This window comes from Cygnus atratus, chromosome 3, assembly GCF_013377495.2.
Source record: "Cygnus atratus isolate AKBS03 ecotype Queensland, Australia chromosome 3, CAtr_DNAZoo_HiC_assembly, whole genome shotgun sequence".
Taxonomy (NCBI): Eukaryota; Metazoa; Chordata; class Aves; order Anseriformes; family Anatidae; genus Cygnus; species Cygnus atratus.
In genome coordinates, this window is record NC_066364.1 from 89,794,459 (window position 1) to 89,817,890 (window position 23,432).

General features: G+C 41.8%; 1 protein-coding gene across 10 annotated transcripts in view; it reads left to right on the forward strand.

Moving 5' to 3' along the window:
• DAAM2 (dishevelled associated activator of morphogenesis 2) overlaps positions 1-23,432 on the forward strand; it is a 209,423-nt gene that overhangs the window by 29,749 nt on the left and 156,242 nt on the right. For 2 of the 10 annotated variants that reach the window (XM_035557169.2, XM_035557194.2), the window contains exon 1: positions 5,724-5,996. The exons of 7 other annotated variants lie outside the window; for them this stretch is intronic. The gene's annotated coding sequence lies outside the window, so the exon portion shown is untranslated. Of the gene's footprint in view, positions 1-5,622; positions 5,997-23,432 lie in introns of those variants that run through there. One more of the 10 variants, XM_035557121.1, reaches the window with a different exon arrangement.

A 23,432-nucleotide genomic window follows, 5' to 3' on the forward strand; every position in this document is an offset into this window, starting at 1 on the left:
GGCCTGTACCTAGTTAAATATATGCTGCTTTCTTGGCATATACCAAATCTTCTGGCTCAAGCTGCCACTGATGGAATTAAACCTTGCAAAACCTGGGTGTGTCCGTCTTCATATCCCAGTCAACTGCTTCACAGAGAAAGAAATGTATTTTTTGTCTCCAGAGCAACTCAATCTTGCTGGTAATCACACACATACCATTCAGCACCCCACTAGAGCATAGGTGCTCTGCATTCCCAGCAAGCTTCACTGTCTTGCCAAGTCCAACAAAGATGGCTTACACCTTTCTTCTCCACAGTCCTCACCCATTACAGTCAAGGAGGTTTCCAAGAGAGCAACTCAGCATCCTTTGCCGAAAAGTGAGGAGCCACATTTCCGTAGGAACTTTGTCCCATTTCCAGGACTCCTAAACATACAGGAATTCCTGTAAAGAAAGCCAAGTATTCTCCAGGAAAGTGTGTGTCACAAATTAGGGCAGCTTCTATGTGATGGAAGTTATGTCCAGGAAAATCAGGGTGGGTTAGCCGTGGTGCAACAGAGGAAAAAGAAAAAACAGCCAAAGCCTCAAAAGCCAGAATAAAGAGCTTGGCCATAGAGTACTGAGACTAAATGTCATTTGTAATTAATTGCTGTATTAAGGTCAGCTGGCTTCCTAATTGATTTCAGCTTCTTACTAAGGGATCAGTTGCTGCCAATTAGTTTGCATGTAAACTTCAGAGGATATGAGTAATCTAAGTTTAGCAAGCCACACTGGCCATAACTAATAATCCCTCTTGCTCTTCTGCGAAGAATACACAATAAGCAAATGTTGTTCCCTGCCTGGCATCACAGGTGGAGCCAGGACTTGTTCCTCCAGCTGCTTACTTCCTCTGAGGTGCTATAAAGCTCTTAGAAGCATGAAGAACTGGCAACCTTGAAGTCGCTTTTGAAAGGAGAGAGTTTCCTAGGCTGAATATGAGCAGTGTGGTAGCTCCATCACCAGTAGTGTAAAGAAAAGGATAGTTAGCTGGAGCTCCTTGTCTGCTAAACAGCTGTTTCAAGAGCCACGAGTCCTTTACAGAATCCAAGACTGTTCTAAGCTGGCATCAGTCTTAATTACCTTGATCAGTTATAGACTGCAAAGACAGCAGGCCAATTTAAAAACAGCCATTACTTCTACTCTGGTCTTGTGCTAGCCAGAAGTCAACCAGAGATAGAGATCTGGCCTAAATCCTGTCACAAATTAAAAAGTGGAAATATCCTTGGCCTTTCCCTTTGCCTTTCCCAACTTTTGACACTTCACTGATTTTTTGTATCATGTACATTTCCAGCTTCTAGTTCCTTCACATAGACTTTGCTTTGATTTTTTTTTGAAGGTCTGTGTATTCATAGCTAGAGAATGCCTCTGTTTCTGACTGTTTTAATGTCTATTCTTGTTTGGGACAAGACACGTTGATCTCGATCATTGCTAATTCAGTGATGGTCAATACAATATCAGACATTCCGTAAATGCTTGCAAAACTTAAAACCAGCTCTTGAGTCCCTCCCTGCCATGCAGCTAAACAAATCCATGGACATAGATAAAAGGAAATAAATGAATATGCACACAAGTGAAAGGAAATAAAATGAATACAAGGAAAAAATAATTTTACACAGTGTCAGGAATACAATGCATCAGATGCAAGCTAACTTAAATAGCAATAGGCTCTGTCACAGTTTCACTCAAACATCTACATGCATGCACATGTAAATTTACACATACACACATGTATGTACACATTGTGATTAATCAGGTGGAATACAATCTCATGCATTTATTATTTTTAATTTTCAATAAATAATGACTATTATTTCAGATGAGCATTGTCCAGATCCCTACTTTTTTTTTAAAGTTCAAAGCATGTTCTCAAACTTCTGGATTAACACAATAATGTGGGTTAGGGTTCAAAAGCTCTTATCTGAAATTTATATATGCTAGAATTGTGTATGTATACCCCCCATCCTCAGTCGTCAGAAAGTCAGTAGGTGTGGAATCTAATCCTCAAATCTGATGGTCTGGTTTGAACCCAAAGATAAAAAGAGTTTTAGAAGAATTTTGGAAGAATTATATTATCTAAAAGAATGTGTATGCATGTCTGTATTGTACTGACTGTATACTCCTCATTTCAGCCCCTCAGAGGTAGGGGACAGTTTTCTGTGGTTCTGAGATAAGGGTAGCGGTGTCCTGTCACCCATGCTACATCCTATGTCACTGCGTGCTACTAATAAAAATAAATAAATAAAAGCTAATAGTAAATAAAAATAATAAATTTACCCTGCATGGCACACTCAAGAGATGTGCAAAATATTGTGTGTCATTTCAGAGACTGGGAGACATGCAGAAACAACTTCTGTAGGGAGGGTGTGAAAACCCTACTAATTCTGTAGCCTGTGGTGACTGAGCAGAAGCAGCCTTTGACCCTGTATCTGCACTGGGTGGTGGTGTCAGGCATGGAAGGCAGCCGAGCTCACAGAGCCACGGTGTTTAATCTCATTGTCAGATGGAACAGGCAGCCTGGCACTGGGTCTGCGCTCACAATGGGCACTGTTGTTGTTAGATTAATATACCCGTGTCCTTTTGTGTTAACAATGAATCAGACAAACAATTTAGATCTCCAGAGGTGGAGCAACATCTTACAGTAGCTTTTGCTTCTGCATTCTACGAGGAATCTGTTTTTGAGCAGCACATCATCTCTTTTGTTTTGGATGTCCCTTTACCCTTGTCTTTTCGTTCCTTTCAGGGCCCCCAAAGGGCTCTGTTTAAATCTATATAAATGTTTGACACATTTGCTTCTTCCAGTTCAGAGTAATTAGATGTGAGTTTTGAGGGCTGAATATCTGCAGTTTGGGACTGTTATTTTTCACACATGGGAGCAATTAAAAAAAAAAAAAGGCATGAGAAAGTAAGAAAACGGGGGGAAGTCTTTGGTTTGGTGTTGTCAGTGGGGCCAGGACTTTGTGGGCTTCATCCATGGAGTCTGTCACTCTGTACGGATAATACTATAGCTTTTGTTTTTCACTTTGATGGTCAGAGCCTAAAAATGCTTTGATGGATTTATTTCTAAATTCTAGAGGAACTGCCTGTGTAAGTACATTTGTGCAGTCCTGGGACGTAGAACTTATGTCATATGCTGCTCAGAAAGAGCAACAATTTTCTTGCCTGGTAGCTTCTGAATTTGTCCCCTACAAGCTGAACGCGCCAAAATACTTCCTATTGAAGGTCACCTCTTGTGCAAGGGGATTACTCTGCAGAATCAAACATTTTTGCAAACTGCAACACTCTTCAGCTTTCACTGAGGTATCTGCAGTTAAGTCTGTAGTGATAAAAAAGCTGGCTTCTCCAGGAGCCTTCATCCTGGGCTGTTATTAATACAAGTACTGAATTATATAACACCCCAGTTTAATGTACTTTTCTGTTTTGGGGAAGCGGTCACAGAAAGGATCAATGATTTATCTAGTTGAATGTACTTCTGACCGAATATTGAAGCATGCAGCAGGATCTGAATGCTGTGTCCTTTATTTTATTTAATATACCACACGTTTCTCCTGCAGCCAGTAATAGAAACCAGGAGTTGTGCTGTAACCATTAGACAATGCTCTGTCAATGGAACATCCAGATGCTGCGGTGAGAGAGGGAGGATGGCTTTCGCATGGGTTTATAAGGACTCTAAGGAACAACATATGTAAGGAACAGCAGATATTCTTAATTTATCTTAACATTTATAGTGGTTCGATCATTCTAGTCCAATGGCACACGCCTGTTTCCTGCTGGGCGCTTTCTGGTGTTTTGCACGTTCCTGTTTCGTGTGTGCAGAGTGATGGAGCACCGCTTTCACTCCCCCCAAGGCCCAGTTTCTCTCCATCATCATTTTTTTGCCGTTCAGATCCCCATCTGCTGCAGCGGCTAACTCTGCCTTCTTGTAGGCAGACTGCCTAGCTGTTTTGAACATATCGGCCTAACCATAGCTGAAATATCAACTGGAGCATGAGCTCTGCCTTAAAGATGAGTGTTTTGTTAACTTTTAACTAATGATCAAGACAAAGGCCGTTTATCTTGCTGCGCTGTATCATAATAAATGGCAGAGTACTCTAAGTGAGGTTCTGCTGGTAACATGAACCCGCCTAGCCTTTGTCCCTTGGCCTGCTGCTGCAGGTTCGTTTCCAGCTGGGTACAGCTCTCTGGCTCCAGGTCCTTGGCTGTTTGAAGGGGATGACACGGGGACAGCAAGAGAAGGAATCAGTTCTGCCTCTCCTCTCAGCTCTTCTTTCCTCTTCCAACGAGAAACTGAGGGGGTAGGGGGAAAAAGGGGAGACAAAGCCAGATAGACAGCACTGGCAAGGGAAGGGAGAAGGTCTCCACCTCTCTACAAAAGAACCCACAGCATACAGAAGGGGGAAGAGGAGTGCAGGGGCAGGACTTGGAGGATAGGACGAAGGAAGCAGTGGGCAGAGCTGAGAGTGCAAACTGAGGATTAATAGACCAATGGAAATGTGAGTGGAAGGGGGCTCTGACAGTCATCAGATCTTATCTGCTGTGCATCACATGTGATTTGCATGTGTAAATTATGTAAAACTTTCCCAGGCTTTATGCTGAGAAAGGCAGGAGCATAGCACAGCTCATGCTAGAGGAACGCTGATGGGTCCCTGTGGTTTAATACAAGGTTATTAATGCTGAAGATTATAATTTAGCAGCGTGGCTAAGCGGCTGCTTTGCTTACAGGGCAGAAGGTATACGTGCCAGTAGTTAGCGGATACCTACTGAGCCTGTTTGTGAGGGACCATTGGCACTGAAAAGGCTGGATTCTCCCTTTGTTTAGCAACCACCTCCTTTCACCATAGGGTCAAAGAACAGAAAGGCATCACGTTGGTTTGTTATATCCAGTATGTGCCTCTCATGTGCTTTCTGTGCTTGGTGAATGTGAGGGCAGAGGGGGCAGGACAGGGGTGATTCGGCTTCATCTCGTTTGGTTTGGCCTGCTGACCTGAAGGGGGACTTTTCCAGGTAACTTTGCTTTCTCCAGTTGCACCATTACAACCGTATGTATTTGTATGTATATGACTTCGCCTTGCGCTGTGTGTTGATGTGTGTTGTCAGCATGAGAGCTCGGTTATTGTAATGAAAACAAACGACTTACGCATACGGAGAGCAAACCATATATTTCCACGGGTTACAGAGAGAGATTTTGCAGATGGTGTTACTGTCTCTGAACTTCAGCGTTCCTGTCTCACAGAGAATGCGGCTTCTCCCACTGCAGACAGCAGCACACATGGGCAGACAAATCCCCCGTATTAATCTAGCTGTTAATGTCAGGTGCGGCTGAAAGCGAAGTCGGAAAGCAGAAATGAGGCTGGAAGCAGCGGGTTACACTGCCTTAAAGCTTTCCGAAGCATGACCGAGAAGGAAAAAGTGGGAAAGTAGGGCTTTAATAGTCAAGCTGCATCCTCTCCACTACAGGGGATAAAATCCCTTAGGGATCAAATGTGGGGATGTCGCCAATGGCCGGGGGTGTGCAGAGTGGGAGTGGAGGCATCGAACTCCTGAGGGCTGACTTTGTGCTGGGGATGGGAAGAGGGAAGCAACCAGGTGGGCCACGGCCACACGGCAGCGCCCAGAAGCCTTCTCCGGGAGCTGCGAGGCTGCCGCCCCGGGCGCGCCGCTGCCGTGCGGAGCGGGCCCCTTTAAGAAGGCGCAGCGCGGTAGCAGGGGCAGGCCCAGCCTCCTGCCTCCCGCAGCCCTGCAGCGGGGCTGGGGCCGGCTCGGGGCTGGCTCCGGCTCCGGGGAGCAGTTCCTCCCGGGCTGGGTCCGAGCGAGCGCACGCAGCAGCGGCCGCCGCCGCGGCCCCGCTCGCTCCCTCAGCAGCATCCAGCGGCGGGGAGCTGAGCGCTCCCGCCTGGCTCCCGGACGCGGGATGGACGTGCCTGAGCGCTGAGCTCAGCGGCTGTAAAAAGCGAGCAGGAAAATCCACAGCTGGATGAAATCGGTAAGTCAAACGCAAGTCACATCCTCCTCTCCGGGCTGCAGTTTTCCAGTCTCTTCATTTGTAATGCTTTTTGCAGGCCGCTTTTTTTTTTTTTTTTTTTTTTTAATCGACTTCTGAGCGGAGCAGCTGGGAAAACATGGAGGCAAAACAAAAGTGTAAAAAAATCTTTGAGCATTTGTCACTGTTTGCTCTCCTGGTTTGCAATCCTCTTTTCGCATTGACGCTTTGCTGCAGGAGTGGGGAAGGGGAAACCGGCAAATGTTTTTTGCACGGGGGGGAAGAAAGCTGGGAAGAGTCGCAATTGGCTTTTCTCGTGGAGGTGATTAAAGAGGGAGATTTGAAAGAAACACTTTCACGAAGCTTGAAGGGACTTGTCATTTACTTTTCCAAAGTAAAAGCAAATGTCGTGTTAAACGCTTCTAAAACGCAGTCAGGTGTGTGCGGCAGGGATAAGAATCCTTTTAAAAAACGCGTTATCGGTGGAAATCTGGATGCAGAAGGACTGCTGAGCAAATGTTGCATGTGTATGTTTAAATTTAACTAAATACATTGGCAGCTCTGGAAAAGCAGAGGCATTAAATGCATTTTTTCTCGGCGTTGGACAGAGGGCGCTGTTGCTGCATCTGGCATAACCTTGAAGAAACCAGGGAGCTGGTAAATCTCGTGAAAAATCAAGTAGAGATAAGGTGGTTTAAACAATTAAAACAGATTTTTTTCACGCATGCAGAAAGCTACAGCATATAACGTTCAGTCAGAGCAGTCAGTGGTTTCAATTTTGTTCCCTTAAGAGTTTTTGTGTTGCTTGTTTTTAAAGTAATGATCTGACTTACAAATAAAAATATAATTTCTGATGATCAGCTCAGGTTCAGAAATTATAATTTGAATAATGTTCCTGTTTTCTTTTCTGGAAGGCATTGTGGGGTCAGCCTGGATGAGAAGGGGAGGAAAAGCATAGAGTCTCTTGACAAAAATATTATTTCAGTAATGATGTAGGGTATAACGAAGAACTCTCACTCAGTGTTAATCATGCTGCAGGCTGGAATTAGGCATCTGATAGAGAAACATATCCTTTATGTCTAACACAAATGTGTTGCAGAGGTTGGTGGTCTAGAAGCTGAACATTAAGAAATTTTAACCTCAGTCACTGAACCTCTTATTGTCACGTAGTTTGGGGAAAGGAGAAGGCACGTGTTCAGGCTGGCATAATCTTTCTTCTTAGAAATCCCGGTCCTGCTACTGGGACAAGAGGCAGATAATTGTGCTATATTCTCTCCATATATAGGGAAGAAGAGTTAGAGAATACAGTAATAGACTGTCCATACTGTTGGGTATGATACTTGCATATGCACAGCTAGGCAAGTATAATGACACTGCTGCTCTGTGGACTAGGAATTTGTGTTTCCTTGAATTAAAGGCTTTAAAAGGAGTTAAGCTATTTATTTTAACCAATGCAGTTCTACTGTGAATAGAGAAGGATCAGAGCCGTCAAGTTCCTGTCTCGTGCACCATGTATTTGAACTTGACGTTTCTGTTATGTCCTGGGGCTTTGGTTGTGCCTTGAATAAGGTGTTTCTGTCTGGCTTTATTCCTGTTACTTAAAAATCACTTGCAGTGGAGTGGAAAGATTTGCAGGTTTTGAGTCCTTAATGTGAGGCATGCTGGGCAAAGCAGATTAAAAGAACTGAATGACCGTATGGATTCCAGTCATTCAGACTCGCAATTATTGCACCTCATTGAGGAGTTCAGACTGCTACTGCATCTGCTGATTCAGTGGAGTATGAGAGCAAAGTCAACTTTCTTAACTGCAAGAGCCTGTTAAACAGTTATTGCAAGTCCATGTATCCTAGAGATATTAGAATTTCATCAGGAAAAAAAGCAATTTCTTTACACTTGTTCATTAACCACCCACATATGAATGGTCCTTTGAGATGATTTACTGGATCAAGGGAAGGATTTCCCTCTTCAGCTCATCTCACTGGTGCCTACTAGTTCAGAGATGTCTGCCTGAGGCTTCAGTAACTTAGCGAAGAATCTTTTCTTTTCCTCTTCCCTTCCTGCAAACTACGTGATGGGATTACTCAGATGTCCCCCTTGTATTGTGAAGAACATGGTGCACCCCTTGGCAGGGGAGCAAGTTTACTGAGAATGCATAAAGCTAACAGGCTTCCTGAGGCACATTTGGCCCTACAGATGCTTCTCTTGGTAGGAGGCTAATTTATTCATTGAAAGCATGTCACCTCCACAGCCACTGATGTTCAGCTAAGCTCTTATCAGTTGCATCTCCACTCTGTTCCATTGGTCAACATGACTTTGATATGCTACTCCAACTGATTTCAGTTCTAAGTACAGTTTTCCTACTTGCATATATCTCAAATTAAAATCTGTGTTTTATACATGGAAGAGACAGTTTGATGTGACTGGTCCTGTTTTTACTGTGCTCTTAGGAAATTCACTTTAGGATGTATTTTATTTTGCTCCTGAGTGTTTTCCTTTAAGTTACTTTGTACCAGAGAGCCCATGCTGTAAGTCTGTCAGTGGCTGATTCTGGGGTCATGCAGTTAACTCCTCCAGAGTCTTCAAAACATTAGCTTAATATGACATATGTGTGTGATATTTAAAGTGCGACAACCCCACCACCACCTATATCTATGCCAAATTAAAGAAAGAGATTCCTTGAATTGCTTTTTTCAGTGTAGACTGCTTTTTTTTTACCCGCCAGCAGATTCTTACGATGTTGGCTGTGACTGCTGTTAATTCTGTGCCTGCCATTGGAGTGCTTGTCTACTACTTGCTTACGTTGACACTAACTTTGCTGAGTGAGTCTAGCCAAAGTAAGACTCATGGTTACTTAACAAATTGTTGACAGTTCAGTTTCTAATATTACTAGTTTGGGTCATTGTTTAGCAGGTTTTCATGTTCTTGTTCATTCAGCAGTGAACACATTATCATAGTCTAATTAATGAAGCTTACTGTAAAATCCTTTCTTTAAGAATGTTTCTGGTTCTTGTAGTGCAGTACGTTACCACAGGTTGGGAAGGTTTCTGATGCTCTCGTACCTGAGCTGGATCTGGCCTTATTCTCCGTTGTAGGTAGAACTTCCTTTTGCTTTATATAACAGTAGCAAGCTCCCAACTTGAAACCTCAGTTGCATGCCAAAGATTCACTGCGCTGACAGCGTAGTAACCTGCCTTGTTCTCTGATAACAGATTTCACAGATAATTTTTTAAACTGGATAATGATAGAGTTTGGTTTCATGTGTGATTTGTTTGCCTGTCTTTACTTTTGTAATCATTTGGAATTGGTGAAGGAAAAAAAATAAGATTTAATGGCTCTGAAGGTGGAGATGGAAAGGAATTACTGCAGGAATGTGTTCCCCAAAGAATTACTGCAGTGGAGTAGAGACCTGAGCACAGCTAGTCCCATTATTGAGAGATTATTACTTAAATGTCAAAAATAATGAACAAGAAGACTTTCAAAAACTTCTAGGCCTTCTACCAGTTTAATTATACTTGCAGAAACATGGTAGTGACATAGTATATCATTAAATAATCACATTTAAATACTGCACTGACCTTGCCAGCCAGTAAATCAAAGCAATGGCGAAATCCCTTTTGTTCTCTTTGCTACACCCTGAAAGCCATGAAATAATCTTCTGAGCACTTAACAAAAATATGTATCAAGCTGATGTCTTCTGGAGCATGAAATGGGGTAAAGAAGTAGCAATTTCTAGACTTCTAGGGACCAAAAAAGGACCTACTAAGATCCTCCTTCCTATTGTATAATCAGATAATTTCAAGAGGCCATAGTTTGTAAGGTTCCATATGAGAAGAAAAAAACAAAGTGGCAGCTGGCAGTGCTGTTATTTAGAGCATGCTGTGCTTTTCAGTGTCTTCATTGGAAAGTATAAGTTTTATGCTCAGGAGCTGTAGCTTACCCTCTTGTCAAATTCTTCTTTTTTGGTGGGGCATAATCTGATTTACAGCAGAACTGCTGACTTTTAAAGTAGAGCACGGAGTGAGATCAGTTTATTCTGATGTCTTCATCCATATCATTTTTAGATTTCTGCTCTCATGCATTGCTCTAGTTGAGATCTTTGGCAGGGTGAGAAATGTGGGTGGACAGAAGGATCAACAAATAAGGCATTGTCCTTTGTGCCACGTAGTGTACAATTCAATATTGAGGTGCAGCGGGGAGGCCAAGGGCACTCTTTGCAACTGCCCCTCCCAGTGCTTCTCATCTGTGCTGGAGCCATTGTTTTAACCAGGCGTTCTGCAGTTTAGCCAATGTGATATATTACCCAGATCGTGTGTCCAGTTCTGCAGCCTCTTTATAGATGTATCAGGACCTGTAACTTTAATCTGTCTATTAATTGGCATGATCATATAGCTGCGTTTATTTTGAAATCCACAGAAAGTACATGGAGAAACACTGTAATTGCATTTTTCCAAGGGAATCTTTTCCAGCAGCTGATGAAACCTAAGCTCATGCCAGATGAAAAGCTCTTGTGTTATCATTTTCAGTTAATTAAAAAAATAAACCCCAAATCCCTTACAGCAGCAGTTTTATAAATACTGCGCGTATGTGTGTGCATGTATGTGCATGCATACACGAATGCTTCACTCTTGCATTGACAGCTTGTGCCTCTGACGGCAGTCTGTGCATGATCATATATTTTCAGGTACAGGACTTAGTGAAACAGGAGAGGTTTACAGGTTCCCTCTCCTTCCCTCTCAGAAACAGACCCAGATAAAATCAAAGCTTCAAAATAGTTTGCATAAAAATAGTGATTATTTATTTATGAAGAAAACATTCTAAAGGCTTAATTTTATCCACTGGTAGGCAAACAAAACATTTTTCTGGCAATTTGAGCAGTGACTAGATGAAATGTGCCCAATTTGTGTGTGCTAGAAGGCAGGAAGCGGGGTTTACTTGAACAGAAAGGTGCGCTGGAAACTGTGGCATCCACTACCCCTTGGAATCCACATCGATCTGGTAAGCGCAGATCCCAGTAAGCTGAAAGATTATCTCAAAAAGTCTTGACAGCTTCACCAGTGGGTCGGATTTTTATTGTTTTCATTTTAAGAAGGCAAAAGTAATTTGGTTCTGGTGAAAGGTGCTAAAGTGACAGTCCTGGAAGACCACAGTGCCTTTGTTCAGCCACAGAAAAAGTGATGCCTTGGACCACAGCTGAGTCAGCATCCCCAGTGCTGCTCTCTAGCTGTGTGTTTTGGTCCAGTCAGAGGATCAAGCCTGAAGCTCAGCATCTTTCCAGTTTCTCTGACGTGCATTGCCCAGTTGCCAGCGAGGGGCTGACTACTCAGTTTTGGGACTTTCTATGCCAGCAAAGGTCCTTGTGATCTTTTTATTTCAAGTGACAAATAATACCATGGCAAAGTCACTCAGTTATCAGGAAAGCCTTGATTGATTCATTTCACAAGAGCAGCTATTAAACAGTAATGATGTTTGCTTGTTATCCACAATGGATTCAGGCTAGTGACTGGGTGGAAGGACATACTGTATTCCATTCCCAGCTCTCTGAATCACTCAGTCACCTGATGTGTTTTTTCAGTTCTCCACTTGCATTGCACAAAATCTGTGCTTTTAGGCTCTGCATTCTTTGCCTGATCCAGAGGCCCTTGGGAAAGTTGCATTTAGGGCTTTTGCATTTAGCTCATGTACAAGTCAAAGAATGCAAAGTGTAATAACTTTCTTTCAGGCTTGAAGGTGGGATGGAGGCAGTATGTGTGACTGTGGCACAGAGGTTGTGGTAGTACCTAGAAGCATGTGTAATAATTTTAGCACAGACTAAACTTTTGGCAGGATGTTGTACTAAAAAAAGATACTATTTGAAAACGTTTCACAAACGTTGTATTTTCATGTGTATATATACGTCTTGTTCCCTTTTTTTTCGTGACCTTTAGACAGTAATTGCCCTTTAATCATATCCTCTAGAGGAAAAAAAAATCTGTTGATAGAGCACTTGGTCATAAAAGCCTATTTTTCTTTACTGGAAGCTGTTTTTCACTCTTTGTGCTGGTTATTTTTTAATTACACTTAATTCAGGTTACAGAGTGAAACTTGGCCAGGTAGTTCCAACTTCCTGTTTCATGTTCATTTTGCTAACTGGTCTTTCATTGCCTAATACTGTGCAGTGTTTGGGTTGGAAGCTCTTCAAAGACTTACTCATTTTGAACATTTTTCTTCTTAAGAAAATACCCCCGAATAAATAAACTCTAGTCAATAGTATGCTTTTGCTGTCCATCCAGTGTCATGCTTAAGGTGGCTGACTTGTGTATTCCTCACAGGTGAAATTAAAATGGAAAAATGAAAATTTACTCCAGGCAGGTTCTTTTTGTCTGTTTCATTTATCTTTTCAAGACACCTTAATTAAATGGAAAGAAGGCAACTACTGCAGAGTTTTGACTTCGGGTGCAGCAATATAGAGAGAACAAGAGAACAAGAAGTGTGACTCTCAGGATTTGGAGACTTATGCTCCTGCTTGCCACTTTGACCTTCTTCATGTCCCAAGGCCCAGACAGTTCGAATAGCTCAGAGTTATATTTTCAGGTTGTCATCCTGAGAAGGCAACCAAATGACATGACTTGTCAAACATCTAATTTGCAAAAGTCTATGAAAATGTATGCAAAGCTACTTCTACCTCAGCAGTATTTGAACTCTCTTGGAAGTCTCACCTCTCGTCTTTACTCAGTGGATTAACAGGAGTCCTTCCATACTATGAAAAGATCTCACAGCAACAGATCAGATCTTTACTAAGAGAGACAAATGTTTATGGCCTTTTATGTTGTAACCTTAATTCTCTGGGAACCAGAGCAAAGATCAGTAGGTTTAAGTTCCAGTACAGGGTACTTGCAACATAGCTGTTTTTCCAATCCAGCCTTGAAGTTACTGATTTTGCTGAATTTGCAAACCATTCTGACTGAAAATATACTAGACCAACAACAGACCAGTGCATCATTCTTAGCACTCAGATTTCTTGCAGGACAGCAGTCATGGGGAACTACTGAGTTACCAAGTAGCTCTAGTGATGCTGCTTTTGAGGACTACTTCCTATGGATAACAGTTGAAAAACCACTGGAACAAACCAGCAGTGCCAGAAGAACTTTCTGCATTGAAAAAATCGTGTTCTTTTCTGTTTCCTCAAATGGCAGAGGTCAGATCTGATAAACAGGTTTGCTACGTGTGGACAGGGCTAGATAACTACTGCTGTAAGACAATGTGTGGTAAACTGTGTATACAAGAATATATATTGGGATGAATAATGCTGTATGGATGTATGTCAGTATGAGATTGATCATTGCATTGTGGCCGTACAGTTTGAAGGGCCTTAGGTAGATTTGATTGCACACATGGCTATGTGTGTGGAAGGGATATACATGAAGTTATCATGCTACTTGGTTTATTGAGCCCCTTATCCCAGTGTCTGAAACTGTGATTTGTTATGCTGCGATATGATCCGAAATAGAACCACAACTCACTGTAGCGGGTTCTTTCAATCCCCTGGGAATGTTTGTCTGGCTTAAATGCATGAAACTGAAATGTGTAATACAGAGCTGCAGCTTATAGATCAACACTGACTCCATTTGTGGGAATGAATGAATACCTCATGTTTGATGTGCTACGGGAGAGTTCACAGATGACTTCTTATGTTACAGTACTGTATTTTTCATGCTTTCTCAGCTTTGTGTACTTTGCTTTTTCTTCTGTGTGCAGAATAGGGTGGTATTATCCTGTTTTTTTCAATATAGAAATAGAATGTGAAAAGATTTCTCCCTGCTGACTTTCTTTAATGGTTTCAGAGACTTCTTTCCAGTAAGATTTCAGGCAAGTCTGGAAGAAGACACATTATCATTTCTGTACCCATCTGCACATTTTACAACTGTAAGACTTTTTTTTGTTTAACTCAGATTCTTCCTGAATCAGTTGCTGTTTTAAGGTTCTCACTTATCTACCCCGTTATACAGTTCCTTTGACAGCTGTAATCCCTGGATACAGGTCTGTGAAGATGACTTCTCACAGTCTAGTCAAATGTTTGCATGATAGATGGGAGGTTTCGCTTCCATGCTGTTCTTTGCAGGTGGTCATAGATACTACAGAACTTCAGTCCCGATTCAATCTTCCCTTATGATCCAAATTTTTACCTGAAAATACTGAAGTCCCTAGAGGTGAATGAATTCTGCTCAAAAAACAAAGCAAAACAAACAAACAAACAAAAAAACATAAATATGCTTAATAAAGAAAGCAGACTTACCCTTGTACTAACTGCCCTGGTAATATTATGGTTCTATTGCACCTCATCTCTGGATTTTATTATTATTTTTTCCTTCCTTGGCTCAGCTGAGGATGAGATATACAAGACTGAAAGAGACCTGAGTCATGGAGTACAGCTTTCTGTAACTGCAGAAAATTAAGTTGCAGGATTCCCTTTGTAAATTATCACTCTCTTTCTCAAAATGAAATGGCTTTTGCTCCTGTTGTTTCCTATTGGGAAACCATTCAAGAACCTCACTCCTCTGGTGTTTAGAAATCTGCTTCTAATTTCCAAACTAAATTTGTTCATGGACAGTTCATGCCCATTTGGTTTTGTGCCAATGCTGGTCTCTAACTTTAATAGCTCCTCCCTTTTCTAACAATCCTCCCGTGATCTGAGAGCATTCTTGACTTTCTCTCCTTCTCTGTTTTTCCCGAAAAAGAGAACATAATTAGTATTGTGCTTCTTATTGCAATGTTCATTATTATCAGTGTCATTGTGCCTTGGTTTGACAAATTCTACAGTTCTGGGAGCTCTTTGGTCTTGCCAGTCAGTTCTCAGACATGCAGAAGCAGGAGAAGGTGGCCATTCATGTTTTACTAGGTAGGCAGAGAATATGTTAACTCTGGGATCAGGAGGATGAGATGGAGAGAAGGATAAAGTGGCCTGCATCTTTAAAAAGAGCTTTCACTATGGACTTTATGAAGAGTGACTTGGGTCTGAGAAGAATAGGCCTGGGATAGGCAAAAGTGTTGATGCAGTTCTTTCATCCATCCCAACTCTCCTATCCCTCTGCAAAAATCTGTTTGAAATGGACAAGCTGATAACACTTTTGGAGGGAATGCAGTTCACAAATGAGTCTTTGAGGGCAAATTTCCAGCCGTTTCCTCAGAAGGAATGAGGCAAGCGACTCCCAGAGCCCCAGATGAATGCCTGGAATCTTTCTTCTTCAGAGCGCATGGAGAATCCCTGAGAAGAGCAGAGAGTCCTGGGGCCAACGGAGAGCTGAAGCCAAAGGCCTGCAGTGGGAACCTCCTGCTGTCAGGATCCCACGCTATGCTGCAGTTGAGGGGCAGGCATGGAGAGGAGAGAGAGCTGAGTATGGTTTGCTATGACCTTGATATGTTCACTTGCAGCTTGCTTTTCTGGGCACTGGACAGTTAGTCCTGCTCAATGGCATCACAAGATTCCTCAGAGTCCCTAAAACACTCTTGTGGTTTAGCCCTTGCAGGCAGCTCAGTACCACACAGCTGCTTACTTGCTCTCCCCAGGTGGGATGGAGGAGAGAATTGGAAAAGTAGAAGTGCGAGAACTCATGGATTGAGATAAAGACAGCTTACTAGGTAAAGCAAAAGGTGCATGTGCAAGCAAAGCCAAACAAGGAATCCATTCACCACTTCCCATGGGCAGGCAGGTGTTCAGCCACATCCAGGACAGCAGGGCTCAGCATGCATCATGGTTTCTTCATCACTCTGAATGTCACCCCCCTTCTGCCTTCTTTACCCCAGCTTTTATTGCTAGGCACAACGCCATGTGGTGTGGGACACCCCTTTGGTCGGTTTGGGTCACCTGTCGGCTGTGCATCCCCAGCCTGCCAGCTGGTAGGGCAGCACAAGGAGCAGGAAAGCCTTGGCTCTGTGCAAGTACTGCTCTGCAACAACTAATACATTGGTGTAGTATCACCTCTGTTCTCATCAAAAATCCAAAACACAGCCTCTACAAAGAAAATTAACTCTATACCAGGCAAGACCATGACAGAATCCATACTTTACTATGTACCATTTACATCATGCTCAGATACCACACTTTCCAACATATCCTCATTAATTACAGCCCTTTGATTAATACATAGACATCATTCCCTTAGTCTGTGCACCACCCCTCTGAAATGTCCATAAAATGTTCATAAACTATGCACTGTGTTCTGTTAGTCTATGACTTAGCTTCTGTCTTTTAGAGTGGTTGCTCAGGGCAGGAGAGGTGGTGTGCTTCGTGGAGTTTTTGGATGCCAAAGCCAGCTCAGGTTGGGTCACTGCTGTACTTGCCCTGCTTCTTGTGAGGCTTTTCCTCTGTCGGTTTGAGTGGTTCCTGCTATATTACTTCCTATAACATGCAACTCAGATCATGGGGTACAACAGCTTACAGACATACCCATTACAATCTCTACCTCTTGTCATTTTGGACCAAGCCATAGGGTTTAACACTGCAATGAACTCTGCCCCTTGTCCCTGCTCCAGCCTGGGCTTGTCCATTGGCCACAGCCTCTTCAGAGGTATACCTGCTGCGTGGACTTATCCACAGCCACAGTCACTTTGAGATGTACCTGCCCTGGCACAGCATTTCCATTTGGCCACAGTCCCTTTAGACACCTGCCGTGTCATGGTCTTATCCACGGCCAGAAATGTGGAGCAGTTTTCTGGGTGCTCTAATCAAGCATCAGTTGACAGTCCCTCGTTGTTCTCTTTTTTTCAACTCTTCACTTGCTGTACGGAAACTGAAGTAGATGGTCATGACAAACAGTGGTTGTTCTCTGAATCCTGCTGGAGATTTTTACTAGAGGTCCTTCGTAAGGATTAGTTGTATTTTCTCCCTCCCGGATCCTGGGTAGAAGGTTCACACAGGACAGGCAGAGCCAGAAATAAACGTGCTTTTAAAAGGCTATGTAATGGCCATAGAAGGAAACAAATTACTGGATTCAGCTTCCAAGAATGAGAAAATTCCTTGCTTTGGTATTATCTTCCACCCTCCCAGGCAAATGTGATATTGAATACACTTCAATGGGTTAAAACTTTGAGGGCCTGATGCTGGGCATTCCTCCTGTGTTTTCTTTACTTTCTCAGTAAGTATGTACATCTGTGATACTCTGTATAAGGATCAGTTGCACATGCAGCTCAGTTCTTTGTCCACAGCTCGTGGTTGCCATTCATCCAAAAGGCCAAGGAAAATGACCAAAGCTGTTTTGTTCCAGCAAGGCAGCGTTTCCAGGAAAAAAGACATGCCTAAAATCTCCTGGGCATATGATAGCACTAATGCTGGGGAAAGGGAAGAGTCTTAAAAATCTGTGATAGGCAGTTTAACCAGTGACATGAGAAGAAAGTGTAGTCTAGTCTGAGCAGAAAGCACATACATAGATCTTAATTCATGAGGTTGCCATATAATGAAAGACTTTTTGTCCTTTCTAACTTTTAATACATTGTCTTGATGTAGCCTGAAGAAGAATTTGATGGGTTGTTTTAAAAGAACAGCATCTTCATTCACCATATCAAGATCATTTGAAAGGCTAGGTAAACAATCAAAAGTGTGTATTATGAAAGTTTCATTGTTAAAGAGACTTTCAGTTTCAGTGATGTTTTTAATAGCATTGTTTTTAGATTGGCTTTTTTGGCTCTCTGATATTAGCAGCCTGAGATTTAGTTTGCAGGAGATTTTTGTCTTTTAGTCCAGTGGGCTATCTTTCCATTCTGAATATGGGCCTCCTGCTGAACTGTTTTTGTCCGTGCCCTACTTACTGTCTTTTGTCATTGTGTATTTTAGATTTATTCACAGAAGCTTTGTGCACAGCTGGCTGCTTGGTCAGTTCAGACATGCTTTGGGGTAACAGCACCAAAGGTGTTTAATGTGTTTCTAATTTAAAAAGCAGGATTCCCTTTGACTGGCTGGCAGTAGTCAGTGTCAAGTGTGGGGTCAGGATGACCATAGCTGTTGGCAGGTGTGGAGGCAGGAAAACTCTCCTGGTGGATCTTATGCAGGACTTTATTTAGCATGTACTCTAAAGAGATTATTCCTCTGAAACACAAATTTCACAGTTTGATGGGAAATGGACTGGGTCCATTCATGGTGGGTAAGGAAAAAACTCTAGGTCAAACAAAGCTGGCCAAAATGTGGTTTCACTGACATACTGTAGAGCTTTGCTGCTGACTTTGCTCTATTTGTTATGTGAGATTGAAGTTTAGCTGTTTCAAGATGATTATCTTCTTAATCAATTATATGAGTCTGACATTCATGCCTTGCTTTTCCTTGAAAATATCTCTGTGAGGAGCCCAGAGCTTGCTACAAGTCCTTAATATATGAGACAAAAATCCAAAATACACATAGACACTGCTATTAGGTTATGAACCTGGCTTTAGCCTGGGCATCATTTTGATTTTTCTTGTGAAGCAGGAATATTGGTAATTCTGGAAATGAACATGTTTCCATTTCAACTTTGTGCAGATGGGTGCAATTTCCTTAATTAAGTTCTCTCATAATCAGCATGTAGTTTTGCCTCTGATCTTTTTTTACTCATTACCAAATCTTAATTTGTAGAGAGTGTTCTTTTAAAGTGGTTTTAAATAGAGTTCTGCTTTCCTGAGGCAGGCTGCAGTGCCGTTTTCTGGGCAATGCTTAATGTTTTTTTATTTATCAACATGAACTATACCCTTCCCAACCTGTCTGAACATAGTCCAGTTCTGGGTTTGTTCTGTAACATGGAAAGTGAAAGTTTATGGTACTTTAGCTTTTCTTACAAATAAGTAAATGCCTCTTTTAGTGAGATCTCTAGGGCCAGCCTGAAACAAGAAAGCTCTCATCCCAGTTTTTTTTGAACAACCTAGAAGCAGCTCTTCTTCCTTTCCTCGTGTTTTAACTTACAATTGTAATTTAATGTAATCATAATTTAATTATGAACTCATTCTCTTACGCAGACAGAGATCACAATGAATAACAGATGGCACTCCAGACTTACCTTTTCAAGGCAACTTGTAGGAGAAACTATGCATTACTGCACTCTCCAGTCATTCCTGGGTTGTTGAGTATATGCTACTGTGTGCTTTTTTGTGTGGTATAGAAGAGTGGTGTGTGAGTCTGAAGACTGGCTCTCTGTCTAACTTTGGTGAATCACCTAACTATTCTGGGTGGGATCCAGACCTTGTTAGAGTTAGTGCCAGCACCATTACTTTGGCTTCTCTGAGAGTCTATTCTTTCTCAGTGAGTGAGATTTATTTCTATGTAATCATCTGTTTTGGAACTAGATTTTTATCAAAGTTCTCAGCCATCATGGTCCTACATGTCACAGATGCATGTGGTACTTTCCAAAACTTGACAGTCTGTTAACATTTGTTTCTCTGTCTGTTCTTTCTCTCCTTTCAAGAGTGGGTAGGCTTAAATGGGTGGATTTAATCCATCTAATTGTGCAGAGTCCCTAGGATGAAAGGAATATAATACAGTGAGAGAAATGGTGAATGAGTTTGAAAGCTCCTTTCCTAATTAAAAGGGATGAAATCCATCCATCCTTACACATAACAGTAAGATTGTGTGTATTTAGGCTGGAGATTCAAGTCATTCCATGGAAAATTTTCCTTCTTCCTCACTTTAATGTTGCATGGATACACATGTACATGTAGGTACATAAATACATACGCTGAGATATACAAAGTTCATGTACAGTTGTCTAACATCTCCAAATCATAGTGTTTGTGACTATGTTTCTTCTGCCTTTCACTGCCCACTTTAGCTAGAACTTAAGCAGCCGAATTGCCCCAAATGAAACTTTTAAGGTACTTAAAATATACTCCCTGGTTTTGTCATCTCTTTTTTTTTTTTAGAAAAAAAAAAAAAAAGCTTCCACAAATTTCTGTGTTGCAGTGTTACTATTTTCTTATTTTTTTATTTGTCATCTGTCAGGTTGATGGAAGTGGTGCACAGAGCATATATGTAGAAGTGGCTCAGGCAGACTTTCCACTTGCTCTTTGGCTTCGTGCATTCCGTTTCTGTGCACTTAAGTTTCATTTAAATTGTCTTCACCTTCCATGTTGCTTCAAAAAGTCTTGAACTACATTTTCACTTCTCATGTCACAGACATTGGCTTCCCTCTGTGGCATTTTTGTCTGTTTTTTCTCTTGGGGATGTCTTTAAACTGAACTTGAATGGCTTGAGATTTTGCTTAACCACATTTAACCTGTTGATTGGGCCCTCTTGAAATATTTGTCCTCTCAGAATTTGTAGCTCTGATTAGTCTTCCATTCTCACCTTTCTTCCATTTTTTTTTCCCTCCTTTTGACCTTTTTCTTAGCTTGTGCTTATTTGGTTGTGCATTCAGCCCTCCCATCTCAACCTTCCATGTTGAGGGATAGTACAGATTTTCCTGAAGTTCATTCTTCCACATGAACTCTTAATGTGACCTCTGTGATTATGTTAAGGTGATTCTGAGGCAGTCTGCAGGACAATAGCTCAGAAAATTACTGCTCTGTCCCACCAAGAATGAGTTTGAATAAGAAAGAGCTTCTGAGACTATCACTTGAATTGATGAATTTACAAGGTTTGATGATTTAAACATCCAAGAGTAATAAACATCCAAGAGTAAGAATAGTGCTTATGTTACAATTAATGTGGTGCAACAGTACTTTGAGATAAAGTGATTTTTACTGCCATTTTAGAGGCAACACAATTCTGTGCCACGATGGACACAGTAGGGAATACCTTACAGTCTCCTCTTCTTTCCTTCCATCTCTAACTATTAATATGTGTGTCACCTAACACTAAAATGAAGCTGTGGAAAGCAACAGCACTTTTACCAGTATACTATTTTGCACCACTGTTCAGGACAGGAATTGCATGATATACACAGACAGACCTGAGCTAACTTTAGGCTAGGTAGCTTAGAAATCGGTGGCAGTGAAGCTGTGGTGTCATGGACTTGAGAACATATTAGCCACCTCTGTGAGTAACCTACTTCTAAGCAGGCTTAAACAGCCTCTACAAAAGGCTCTGCTGTGATTCCTCCATGCTGTTTTACTCAAGAAGCCTAAACTAAAGTTAGCCTAAACTAAAGTTAGCAGGCAATAGCTTCATGTGCCACAGTCGGACCTTTAATTAAGCTAGAAATAACCACAAATCCTCATATAGCAAGTGAGTTAAAAAAAAAACTCGCTGTCCTTTTTGGGGTCTGTCTTCATATTTCCTTGGTTTTACTCTGCATGAAGAGTCTCTTGCTCTTCCTGTATCTCAGTTCCTCTATGTACACATATCCTCTTTGTACCTTGATGCTTCGGAGACGTGAAGGGCTGTGGTCAACTGAATTGTGGCGCTAATACTTTGCATTTGCCTAGTTAACATTCACCAGCATTGACCCCTTCGTCTAATGACTCCATCTGTCTCAGCCTCTCTGCCAACATACCAGGAAATGCATAGAGGAGGATTAGAATAAGTCAGTAGAGGTTGGCAACATAAAGGACTGTTCTGCATAAACTTCAGTGGTCTAGACACTAGACACATCCACAGCTTCTCTGGGCAACCTGTGCCAGTGCCTTACCACCTACAGAGTAAAGAGTTTCTTCCTAATGTCTAATCTAAATCTACCCTCTTTCAGTTTAAAGCCATTACCACTTGTCTTATCGCTATACTCCCTGATAGAGAGTCTTTTTATGAGTCCCTCATGAGGCAATTGAGTGGTGTTTAGTCTGATTTAATGTCTGATTTCCCATTAAAATTAAAGATTGCAAATGGCTCTCTAGATAAATTCTTTTCTTCTTCTGAATATCTTTGTTACTGGGCAGATTTATTTTTCCTCTTTTAGCTCCCAGTTCTAAGATCTTTTTGCATGTCCAGCTACGCAGAAAGCAGAGTCAATTTTTATGCCTAAGATTAGCCTTTTCCTCACCACTTTCTCCTTCAAACAAAAACTTTCTTAAACCCCTGGATGATCAGAAGATGATGATTTCCCCCTTCCTCCTTCACTCTCCCTGCCATGATAGCAAAGATCACGAACAGTGTATAATTGAACACAGTGAAAGTGGAACATTTTCAGTCCATAAACATCAAAAGATGCTTTTGGAACTGGCTGGTCTGCAAACATTCCTTTGATCCTGAAACTTGGTGCCTTTATACAGAGCTTTAAATTCATGGATGTTTCATTATGTGGTCTGTCCACGATTCTTTCAGTACTTGCAACTAATGGGGAAAACTGATCATCGCTTTTGCATTGGGGGTCTAAACACAAAGGTCTTAAGGATAGGCTGTGACTTGACACTTTTAACAATAGGAACCCACTAATTACACTTCTTATATGACTTTCATATCTTCTTCACTGAAGCTGTTCCAAAGCTACCATCCTCTGCAGAAGTGGCATAGAAGTGATGACATGGTGGGGAGGCAAGCATTAAAAATAGCATGACCCAGGGATCATTCCCTCTTCTTCCCCTGTGGCATCTAAGCTTGAAAAATTGTCTGGATTCTTTGCAGTCCACATACTTCAGAATAAAAGGGAGTTGTGTTCTTTAACTGAGCTTTGCTTAGAGGACAAAGCAAAAGAAAGTGACACTTGTGTGATTGAGACCAATGCAGCAAGTTGGAAAATCTGATAAAACTAGTGTATTTAAAGTTGCTCTCAATCCCTTGATAATGTGTTCTTTTCTTCTCTAAACATGTGGCTAAACATATTTAGGGAAGAATACCTGTCATCAGGTTGCCTTTTTATCTAAGGAGTTTGGTGGCATTTTAGCCCTGATAATGAAGAGTTTCCAATACCAGACTTAGAAGATTGGCGTAGGTATTCTTTTGCTGGATTTTGTTTCTCAGTGTTCAGAGCAATGCAGAGTGTTTCTTTTCTCTTTCAGTCCAAGCCAAAGCCAAAACAAAACAAAAACAACCACAAAAACAAACAAATAACAACAAAAAAACACCACCAAAACTGTGTGGCTGGAAACAATGTTGACTGATGGAGAGCAATCATCCTTTAGCCAGTTTAACAATGAGCAGTCATACCTTTGGAGAACCCGTCCTTTCCAGCATCCTCCGAAGATGTCAGTCTGGCGTTAGGGTCACCGGCAAAGGGGTTAAAGAAGCACCAATATTAGTCAGCGGTAAGGTTCTTTAACATTTGATTTCTGCTGCGAGTTTCTTGCTGTTCAGAGTTGATAGAGATGACAAAGTCATTGTCTCTTCCTGCTGCAGAACATTTGTTAGCTGGAATAATTTCTTGTTACTACAAAGCAAAACCAGCTTTTAATTCTCTGCCTGGAATTCCAGCGGCGCCTGCTGAACGTTGCTGTAATGCCTCAGGCTCCTGTCGTTCCGTTGGTGGGTTAGAAATTGTCGGGACAGGATATGGATCCCATGGCACAGCTTTGGGAAACTGGAGAAGATAGGTTCTGTGGTTTCAGGGACCTTGAAAATCTTAGATTGGTAGCAGC